We start from the raw sequence: 11,670 nt of genomic DNA, 5'->3' as shown, positions 1-11,670 counted from the left end.
AAAGCCCAGTGTTGACCGATAAGTAATGCTGATAACAAAAGCCTTCAGGGAACAAACAAAAGAAGCCAGCGCTGCAAACTGAGCAGCTCATTCAAACACAACCGAGCACCTTTACTTCTTTATACCGGCCCTTTGTTTGTTTCCATTAAAAACCTCCCTGAGCATTCAAATGTAACGACATTAAAATACGAAGAACAGATAATTTGAAACACGGAGACATTTACCCCAAAGTGAAGGTTGAAACTCCTCCTTGAAGTATGGACACGCACACACACACACCCTCTTTCCTTAATGAATTAGATTTGGAAAGGTGAGACTATCGAAACGTGTTGATTAGAGAGGAGGACTTAATCTAAACAAACAAAGAGATAGCCTTCTCTGTTGATGGTCAATCATTTTAGAGGAGGTCAATTTTACGAGCAAAACAACAACAACAACAACCCCCCCCCCCCCCCCCCCCCAAAAAAAAATAGCATTTTAATTTCAACCTCACGTGGAAGCTATTTTTAAAAAAAAATTTAGGCATTCAAAAACAAACTCTTAAATTGCACAAATAAATACAAACATAAAAATACATTAAATTAAAAATCGAATAAAGAAAAAAAAGAAAAAACATTTTGCATTATGTGACAGTTTTACTTCGAGGGTCCTGTTAAAGACATACTTACTCTTTGATCAGATGATAAGCACACCTTAATATTTTATTAATTGCTAATATATTGGGCTAACTTCCGCAGACATCTGCAGCCGGTCCGAGGCCTCTCGTTTCCACTTACACCTACCTGTAGAATAAGTTTTACAAGTTTTACAAGGACTCGGGGCGCTCCGAGCCGGACCCCTCGTTTTTATACAGCCAACATAACGGCCACTCCTGTGCTCAATCTGTCGCTTTATTTCAACCCCGTTCAATAATAAATACCCTGCCTGGATATTTAATTATTATTGGCTGGTATATTTTTTTCCTCCCCTTTTTCTTCCTTCTGTAAGAAATTAACGAGATAATCCGGACGGCACGCGCTGGCCTGATTACAGGACGCCAGCCACGACTCCGCATTCAGGCTTCCTTAATTTTCTGCGTCACGAAAATAAAACAAAGACTGGCATTGTAGTTATCAGACCAGCTGACTGCCAGACACCCCCCCCCCCCCCCATTACCCCCAAGCCCCATCACAACCAGCCGCACAACTCACTTTCCCAAACTGACAAACGCTCATGTGGGCCTCTGTTATTATTATTATTATTATTATTATTATTATTATTATTATTATTATTATTAAACAAAGTTTTTTAATGCACTGCTATCACATTTAAAAAAACAAATCAGGCAGGTTGTAATTAAAGCTGTATTATATTATTATTATTGTTGTTGTTGTTGTTGTTGTTGTTGTTATTATTATAAATAATCTGAGGGGCTTTCCCCCTGAATAAGATACAAAAAACGAACTGATTTCGATGTGTTTAAGCTTAATTCTATCCAAGGCTTCTACTGAAACGTCCACAAGTTGCGGACTGCTCCACAGTCCCGCTATTCCTCGGCTCACTGCGTCTTTGCTTCAGGCGTGCAGCCCGGCAGAGGCAAGACAGGGAAAAAAGTTTCCCCCTGAGCACGCCTCCTCAATTATCTCCCTGTAGGCTAGCTTCATGGCAAGCAGCTCCCAGTGGCTTTCATTGTCAATTAAAAAATAATAATAATAATAATAATTAAAAAAAATAGAGTCAATCTAAATTAACGGCGGAAGTTAAATGGGCCACTTACTTCAGTTGTTAGGCGCTCGGTTTTTGGTCATGGGCCTGTGAAGGATTTATGTGCCTGCGGTAAACCTTTGGATGTGGATAATACCGAGAGATGCTCGGTATTTATGCTGAAAGAACGTGTGTGAGAGGAGAGAGAGAGGAAGGAAGGAAGGAAGGAAGAGATGGAGGGGGCGAAGAATTTTAGCAGCCAATGGAAATGAGACAAAATATGATGGGCAGGGGGGTATCAAAAGATGCAGTTGGAGAAAAGTGGCCTATTGCTGGCTCCGAAGCATCGCTGATGCCCAGCAAAGGGAATTAAAAAATAATGTAATTACATATACGTTGATATATTTTGACACAGGTAAAATATGGCATGGTATTTATGGGCTAAGGTGTGTTGCCATCAGTGCTGTGACCATCAAATATTACAATAAACCAGCTGTGCTATTATGACATAATTATAGTAGATGGATTGACATGGAGGCTGAAGACAAAATATTAAAAAATAAGAAAAATAATAATAATAATAATAATAATAATAATAATAATAATAATAATAATAATAATAATAATTTCGGAGAGATCTGTTGTGGTTTGATTCTGTGTAACTCCATGAAGAACATATGAAGAAAAAATAAATGTAAATGTTGGTTGAAACTTTGCGCCCCCACTCCCTACAGTCAAATCCTGAGCAATGTGTGTGCTTAAAAAAATTCTGTGGTTGTAGGAAGGAGGTGCAGGTTGCATTTCGGGATTAGATTACCACTAAAGCTAATCCCTCTATGCTCTTTTCTTTTCGCTCATCTGTTGTGCTCGGGCTTAATCCTGGATCCCAGGTCGGTTTGGATTTTTAAAAAAATCATCAGTTTCCGACAAAACTTTGGCCTCCTCATCCCTAAATGAAGGCTTTGATTGATGCTCCCAAACAAACAGCAGGTTAGACAACTAATTAGGAGTCTATGTGCCAGATGAACAGACTGCGAGGCTGCTGGGTTGTTAGACAAGCCTGAAATCAATAAGGCCTGCACTCTGTGTGCTGCTACAGCAAATCTCAGCACCATTCATGTCAATTCCTTGCATAAAGGCTTTAAAATCAATCAATAAATAAATAAATAAAACTGTGATTTTACCCTTATTTTTTCTTCTTTTTTTTTTTAAAAGTGCCTACTTTGGTCATTTCTGGATCTTTCCAAATCTCTATAGGCCTATAGCCTTTACAGTTTCACTGCAGGCCGTGGAGTTTTCCCATTTTCTGCCTTCATGGATGCACGCTAAAACAAACAGCCTCACCGGGCTTAAATATCTGGTCTCCTTGTTGTCCCACAGCGATGTTCTTGGCTCACGCAGAGTCCTTTCATCTTCAGCTCTGATATATAATTCATCGGAAAATATCTAACAGCCCTGGGGAGCGTTTCAGCTAAACGGAGCTGTGGTTGTTAAAAGGTGAAGTCGCTTGTTAATGTCTGTGGCAATATGCCCTCCCCCTGTCTCCCGGCGAATCGACGCAGTCACGGTTTCTCCTGCTGTTAGGGAGACGAATTGAAGGCTAAGAATCGTGGGACTGCAACGCTGCTCTCTCTCAGAGTGTACTGGATAATGCTGGCATGAGGGAAGTATGTTGAGCTGCTGCCACTTCTCTTTTCCAGCACCCATTTGTTTGTTCCTTGTACATCAGGGTGACAGACTTTAAATATTAAACATTTGTTTAAAGATATCATAATCACAATCTAATGAAAGAGTTTGTTCTCTTAATTCATGGGGTATAAATGGGGGTAAATGTAACATTTACATGATGTAAACACAATATACCAAATTGTATCGCTTCATGGATTAATATTCTTAATCTTTATTTCCTCTGACTACCTCTCACTTCAGTGGTCTAGGCCTAAATCAAGGTCAAATCAATGACTTGGCCCACTCTGTCAATCCCATCTGTTACACGCTGATGGGGGGGAAACTATATTGGACATTATCGTGATTTTTTTTTCTTTTGCCATCTGCACCTGACAATGATAACTTTATTGATAGACATTGTGGAAGAAGCCATACATGTATTGATGATTACAAGAAGACAAACCGAGCGTCCCTCGATATTTAACTATTGTACTAACAGAAGGCTCTGGGCAGCAGCTGAACAACGGAGACAAAAACCTTCTTATCCTGTGAGGGGGAGCTGTTTTCCAGCAACTCAAATGTGAAGTCACACTGGCAAAAAAAAGTGTATAGAGCTTTTTGTGTCTTATTGGTTGGGAGAGAAAAATGTTTGCTCCCCAAATGGTTGGTAAATAGTTGCTAGAGGTTGCTGGCTGTTGCCAGGTAAAATTGGCACCAAAGATGGTGCTACATCAAAAACCTCCTTATGATTGCTTTGCTGAGGTCACTCGTAGTTTGCATGGAAGATGCTGGGTTGTCTGCAAACATTGGCCAACTGCTAGCCGAGTGGTTGTACGACTTACAGGATGCAAACCAGAGACAAACTTTACTACTGCTCAGCTAGTAGTTAGCAAAAAATTTGCAGAGTGACTACAGCTAGGTACTAGTGACCAAAGGAATTGCAATTAGACATTTGCCCCCCCAGTAAGAGAATACACATAGCCACTGATCAGACCATAGGCCTTTGGGACTGTGTTTTAGGCAGCTGATTTCCCAGAAACTACCATCAACCTCTAACAAGCACTTGCCAGCTTGTCAGGGAGCACACATTTTTCCCTAGCAAACAGTGGTTGATAGATGGTAGAGAACCAGTCTCCAGGCCTGTGTGGCTGGGGACTTATTGCCATGCTCAGATTTACATGACAAAATCCAATTATTGCAACAACACATTAAATAAAATAGCAAATTTTAACACCTTTAAATGCTAGCGTGGTTCGGCTACATGTACTTTTCCGGTGAAATGACATTTTGGAGATTCTTCTTTGATAGTTTGGTGTCAGTGCTGTACTTCATATTGCACCTGCAGCACAGTATTACAATTTTCCCATTATAGTCCACTGCCTCATGGCTGTCATAGCTAATATCACATCATATTCATGCCCTTCATTGAGATACATCCACCACTTGTGGTTTCCCCATGGGAGAGTTGAATGCCTAGTGCCTGCTGGTACCTCGTTAACCTCCCACGGCCTGTGGCTATAGTGTTAGCCAAACTGAGAGGCCTCATACCTGGGTATTGGTCAGCAGGGACTGGCCCCAGGAGCCCAGGACCCCCCACCAGTTGAGGGGAGGGAGGCAGGCGGGACAGAGGAGGGCCAAACAAAAACACAACCTGGCATCCCCACGGCAAACAGCCCACCTACTGACAGCCAGCATCTGGGGCACAGCACACAGCCTTCTCTATTCACATTCTGATGATGGCAAATAGTGAGCAGCAAACACACAATGCAGCCTAACACACAAATTCAAGCCTTTAGCAGAATGAAACTGGTGCTGGTAATTGGTTTTAGCTCCTGGCTATGGTTTTGGTTTGTTTTGCTTCTATAATTGGTAAACTGTTACATCATCTTTAGCTATGACACGTGAAGTTTTCCTGTAAGATTGTCCCAGAAATATACAGGTGAAGCTCTTTATGAGGTCAACTAAATGCTTTGAAAGCATGCATTCAAAAGATTAAAGTGCATGTGGAGAGCAAAGTTCGGAAACTGCTCGATAGAAAGAGACTGGGGAGAGAGAGTGGCAGAGAGAAATGAGGAGGAGGAGTGTAAAGTTAATCCAGTCTGAATTGATGGGCCCGGCTGCGGGAGTGACACTGAAAACAGTTTTTCTTTTCTTTCTTTTCTCTGCAAATTTGCTCTCCCCTCTCCCTCTTTCTTTGCTTCCTCCCGTGCCTCTCGCTATTTTTCTGCCTTCTTATCCTTTTTAATTAGAGGGGCTATTCTGCTGCACAGAGGACCTTAATCCCCAACTGACCAACAATGTAAAAAGCCAGCCTTTGAACAGCCGACCTGCACCCCTCTCTGTCCCCAAATTCCCCACCACCACCACCACTGCCGCCGTCACCACCAATCATTGCACTACCGCTGCCACTCCACTGCTGCCACTGTTGGGAAAAAAAGCAGCCTTCCCCCCTCACCACCATCTCCAGCTTTTCCAACATCTTGGACAAAGCTCTTGAGGAGCCACTGCAAAGAGAACTTGTCTGAAAGAGCATTTCAATATCCGCCAAGGTTTTCAAAGAGCGCTGGTTGGGACAAAAACCAAGGTCAAATGGCAGGTGACTTTCTTTGAATGAGTTATCAAAATAACCAAGCACAATTTGAAGTGCGCAGAAAAGAGCTCGAGGTTCCCAAGGAAGCTGTGTTTAGCTAGTTTACGGATACAATATGACAAAGCACATACACGCACGCTTACAAAACGCATTTTCCTCGCCATGTTGAGGTTTAATTGGAGAAAATATTTTGAAAATAAGCCGTTAGATGGCACAGAAGCTGGAAGTGGGTCCTGCAAATTCCCCCACTGGGTCTCATTTCCATATGTATATGGGTCTCTAGATGGAGTCCATTAACAAACCCCTGTTGTCTTGTTAGATGATTATGTGTGGCCATTATCAGCAAACTACTTAGTGAATGAGATAATAAATCAGAGGGTCACAAGGGGGAGAACTTAATAAAGGCCTCGGGTGAATTAATCATTGGCGATAACAACACTTTACCTGAACACGATTAATCATGTGTATCAACCTGGTGCCCTCCCACTCCCAAACCCCACCTCTTTATTAACTGAATGTAGTCCAAATATTTAAACCTTATAATGTCATTGTCACAGCAAAACACCAACTTAGCCTAAAAGTAATTGAAATAACTTCTCTGTAATTTTGCTCAAGCTGATTTTCTGTCAACTTATTGCCAACATAGCAGTCTGACAAATTGCCACTGGAGCACAATAACAGTCCTCCTGCTTTCAACCCTGCTCCGCATGCGAGTGATGGGAAAAATGAATTTCCTTTCACCGCTGACTACCGCACTTTTCTATTTTTTAAATTTTTTTTGCATCGGGCATGCTGGCTCGACACTGTTTCACACAGAGACAGGCCAGCCAAACCTTCTGCCTGGCTAATCACAGGCCCAATATTTCCATAGCAGGCAATTAGCATCTTGCTTTTATGTGTGAAATGGCTGAGGCGACGAAGGAGTGAGTCGGGGAGAGAGGCACAGTAAAAAACAGAGAAAGAATAAAAGAGCAATTAAGATGTTGGGTGAGCGGAGGACAGAGACAGGCAGTCTGCTGCCGTGTGATTTGAGGCTTGCAGGCCTGGTAATTAGCCCTTCATTGTGAGATAATGGACTTGGCCAATCTTCCCGGTTCCTCGAGCTGCCCAGCTCGACTCGACCCACGGAAGGTCAAAGGGCACAATGTGCAGCTTGGCTCCTATATCTTTGTGTCTAGCCTGTACTTGTGTGTATGTTGTGCGCGTGTGCTACTGGTGCTCGCATCGTCTAAGATGATAAAGTTCAAGCAAGACGAACGAAGCACAAAAGAAAAGTGTTTGCATTCACATAAATTAATAATCTCTCCAAATCTGCAAAGCATTCTGGATAAGCAGCCTTCTGGGGAAAAGTGTGCCAGTGAAAGGCAGGGGCCAGCTTGGAGGCACTGGAGTCATCACTCTCCCAGCCTATCGCGCCTTTCTCCAGCCATCTTTAGAAAAGCGGTAATCTGTGAACCCTGAATCATAAGCTTTGGGTAAATCTATGTAATACGGGTAATTCGATGAAGCAGTATTTTTCCTGGTGAGAGGCAAAATCCTGTTGACTATTCAAGGATTGAATCATCCAACAGTAATGCCATTAGACCAGAGCAGCGGATTCCTCAGAAAATGCTGTTTAATTGCCAGTAACCAGCCATTGTTTGATGACGGGTAAACACTAGCCGGGGGTGTTGGGAGGAAAGGGGGGGCTTTGGGGTTGGTGTGGTGGCGAGGGATGAAGCGTGTGAAAAAGATGGCCCCTTCGCCTTCAGCCAATCGCCACCGAGAGACAGGTTTACTCGGGCCCGATGAAGCCCGGGCTGCAAAAGTGGCAGCGGCACTGGCTTAACTAAAGTCTTCAAGAGTCTAAACGCAGAGTAACCCTTTCCTTTTAATACCGGATTTGCTCAACAATACCATTTAAGGGGGTGTCTATTCAAGACAGACATTTTTTTTTGAGTGGCGAGGTTTTTAAGGATCAGACCTTGCTGCTCACGTTTATTAGCACAGGACTCCGCAGCTCAGGGATTGTTGGTGGTTGTAATCGTCGTTGCGGTTTATCCATGTTTGTGTTTGGCTTTTACGTATATACACCGTGACACTAAGACCCCGTTCTTGCTCGGAAAATCTTTAAGAACAATACCCCTACCTACACCCAGACATTTATCCTAAGCCCCACTTATTCCAGCTTTTTAACAATAAAAACTGATATTAACTGTCCAAGTCAGCATGAACTGATCTAAAGCTACCAGAGTGCTTTTTTTTCCTTCTTTCTTTTACTAGCTAATCCAATTCTCACCACATAGGCACTTTTTTTATGAGAATTTGAACATTTGAGGTGCATTGTTGTCCCTCCCCGCTTTCAGGCCTGTCCTGGAGGAGGCAGATTGGAAGTGAGAGGTGTGGCGGTCCAGGCTCTCCTCCATTGTGAGCTGGTGCCTGGGAGACAAGCAGCACTGCCAGACCAGACACTGATTGGGTTTGACACTGCATCCAGGAGGCAAGAAGAGGCTTTTCTTTTGCTCTTTTTCCCTATAAGTAAAAAAAAAAAGAAACCCCTTTTTGTAAGAAATGCCCCTCCTCTCCTCTTACTCCCCCCGGTTCTGTTGTGCTGCTTGCCCTCCTCCTCAGCCTTTTTCTCTTTTCATTTCTATGACTCCCTCATTTCTTTCTTTTTCTTTTCGTTTTTTTTATTCTCAGATTAAAACCCATGGACTTCTGTTTCTTTTGTCTTTCTCTTTTATGTTCCTCTCACTTGGTCGTTGACCAGTAAATTGGATACTCTGCATCACAACATCACAGAATTGCTTTTGTCCTTCATCCCCAAAGCAGACGAAACAGTAATTGTAAGTGCAAACAAGGAGGGCACCGTGCCACAAACTGAGCCCAGTAGTACGTCCTTGGGTGGACTCTTTGACATCTAAGCTTTCCTAATCGCCATGCCTCAGGCTATGATCGCACTGTGCTCAACACTGGGCCTTTACACAGGATTTATCCTTTGACTTATTTAGCTCGGGATACTTTTTTTATTCGCAGAGGACCCAAATGATATATTGCACCTGGGATTTATGTCCAGCGATTTAATTTGGAATCAATAGCTTTGACATTTTGGAAGCCAGCTTAGCTCAGAAAAAAGACTGGAAATGTGTATTAATCTGACAGCATGTGTAGACATTTTGGGATTTGTTACCATTAAGTTGCTGAACATTGTACTGTTAATTTAAAGTTAAGGCATTGTTATAAGACACAGCTGATCATCACTTTATGCTGTATTTGTTCCATCTGTAGAAAAACTGAAGCATAGAAATGACCTGTTGAGGTACTAACAGCGCAGAAAATTTTTTAGACTGAAGTTTTTGTGCAGATTTAAGAAATAAGATGTAAGTACCAGTAAAAGACATTCATGACGCACTTCAATCGCTACTCTGACGTCATATGAACGACAGCATGATGTTCATTTTGTATATTACGATCTCCGTGAGTCTCCAGAAGGGCAACAATAATAAACTTTCACTGTGATCAAGAAGCGGCTAATATATGAGCATGCTGTCAGATTAGATCCATCCCATGCTGGAGATCTGGTTTCAAAAAGCGGCAATCAGGATGGGGCAAACCACGTGACCTGGCTATGCCCACTGTTTATATACACTCTGTGGATTTAATACATTACTGACTGAGCTTTATAAGTGTGTTAATATGAATGTTATGTTCATCTGGAGCCTGGCTGGCTGTTTACCTATGATTCCAGTCTGTGTCCCAAGCTAAGCATGAAAGTGAGCAAAAAAGTAATAAAAACAACAGATAGAGAATAGTCCCAGCTCTGAGGATTATGGGTAACGTAACTAAAATATTGCCACATAAATGCCAAGAGCATTAAAATAGGAAACTGTGAGAAGGTGGGCTTTTCTTAGAATTGATTAATCTTCCACACAGATCACCAAAAGAGAGCGCACTATCTCGATCCGCTTAATAGAGCCACTAATGACGGGCTCCATTAGTTTAATATATGCTTTTATCACTGTGTCCTTAGATGACTGTAGCATTTCATTAGACATGTCTGCCTCATATCTCACTTTGCACCCAGAGGAAATTGTGAAGGGATTAATTTTATGACGGACCCCCTGCCTCTTCCTCCCTCCCTTCCTCCTTCCCTTCACTCCATCACTTCTTCCCTCCCACCCTCCTCTCCTTTCCTTAGCTCCCAGCCACAGCCAGGGGACCCAGGAGGAATAGTGTCTTTGTCGCCCTGCCGTTTTCCAGAGTTGAGGAACAAGAGGAGTTTAATCCTTATTGTCCAGGAGACTGCAGAGGGTGAAGGGGGGGGTCCTCCGGCTGTAAAATGATCCAACCGGCCTTAGCTAATCCCCTCCTAACCCCCACTCCCGGGCCTGACCCCCCTCCTGGCCTTAATTCACCCCCCTATATCTACCAGGGTATCACACTATAAATGCACAGATCCATGCATATAAAACTGGGATTGATTCACTTGAAGGAAATCAAACAAACATCAAGTAAATGAGGACAGAATTAATTTTTTAAACCAGTGTTGGGATCTTCCCGACCAATGGAGGTGATGTTCACGGGGACACAGCTCCCCCCACGCATTTTTGCACATTAATATAAGCGAATTGCAGATTTGTTTGAAATGGCAAGAAGCCCTGTTTCGTGATTAGAACTTTACAACGTGACAAATGTGAATATGCACATGCTGCCAGTGACAGAAAACAAACAAACATCCTGTCATCATTAGCGTGATGAGGAGTGATGTGAGTCGATGCGTCTCACAGTGTGATATATGTGTGCGTGTGGGACGTGTAGGCTGGCGAGAAAGAAAACACTTTTATTGTTCCTCTTATTAACTGAAGGATTATTCGAGATCAGACGGGACGGGGCTGGACATCTAGTTGACGTTAAGTCTTTCTCTAACAAGACGGGTGCTCTCCACTCCGCACAAATCTTCTCCTTTCATTTTTCCTACCTTGCGCAGACACCTCCCTCCCTCCCTCCTTCTTCTCCATCTCTCTCCTGTCCCGTCTTTATTTCTCTTCTGTTTCTCTCTCTCCCCTCCTTTCTTTCCTTTTCTGCACTCCTCCCTGAGTGACAGCTCAATACCCAGCTCTCCCAGGCTTATCTAGCCTCAGCAGATGGTTGACTTGGATCACTGTTCATACGCCACGATCTGGGCTGGTGATAAAGACTGTTACAGAGGGAATATATGCTATCTCTGTCAGGCTCGCTCTTTCTTCCTTTTACTTCTCCTCTTGATCTGCGCTGTCATTCTCCCCCTCTCCATCCAATTCTTTTTAGCTTGTTTGCTCTGCGCTCCTTCGATTTCTACCTGGACTCTTCCCACTCATCTCCTTGTCGTGTCCTCCACCTTTCTCAGCTGTCCTCTTTGTCCCGCTCCCCCTTCAATCTACCCCTCTGTGACTCCTCATCTCTCTCCCATCCCTCAATCTCTGTGCATTGAATCTGGTGCTGCGTGATTGTCTCTGCTTCCCTGCTGGGCTGGCGCCTGTCTAAAGGGCCCCAGGACCCTCACACACTGAGGGGCTCCAGCCATGCCAGAGATCCCTCTCCTCTCGTTTCTCCTCTCCTTCCCTTTCAAAAAAGTCGAATGGTGTCTTTCTTTTACTTTTGCAATGTATGAGTTGCATACAGCATGTGTGAGTTTCAAACAGTGTGCCAAAAAGAACAGTTAGTAAACAGGTGAGATGAAAGCGCAGCAGTCTATACTCACATCCACACTG

Source organism: Rhamphochromis sp. 'chilingali' (assembly GCF_963969265.1).
Source record: "Rhamphochromis sp. 'chilingali' genome assembly, chromosome: 5".
In the NCBI taxonomy this organism is placed as follows: domain Eukaryota; kingdom Metazoa; phylum Chordata; class Actinopteri; order Cichliformes; family Cichlidae; genus Rhamphochromis; species Rhamphochromis sp. 'chilingali'.
This window is presented reverse-complemented; position numbering follows the sequence as displayed.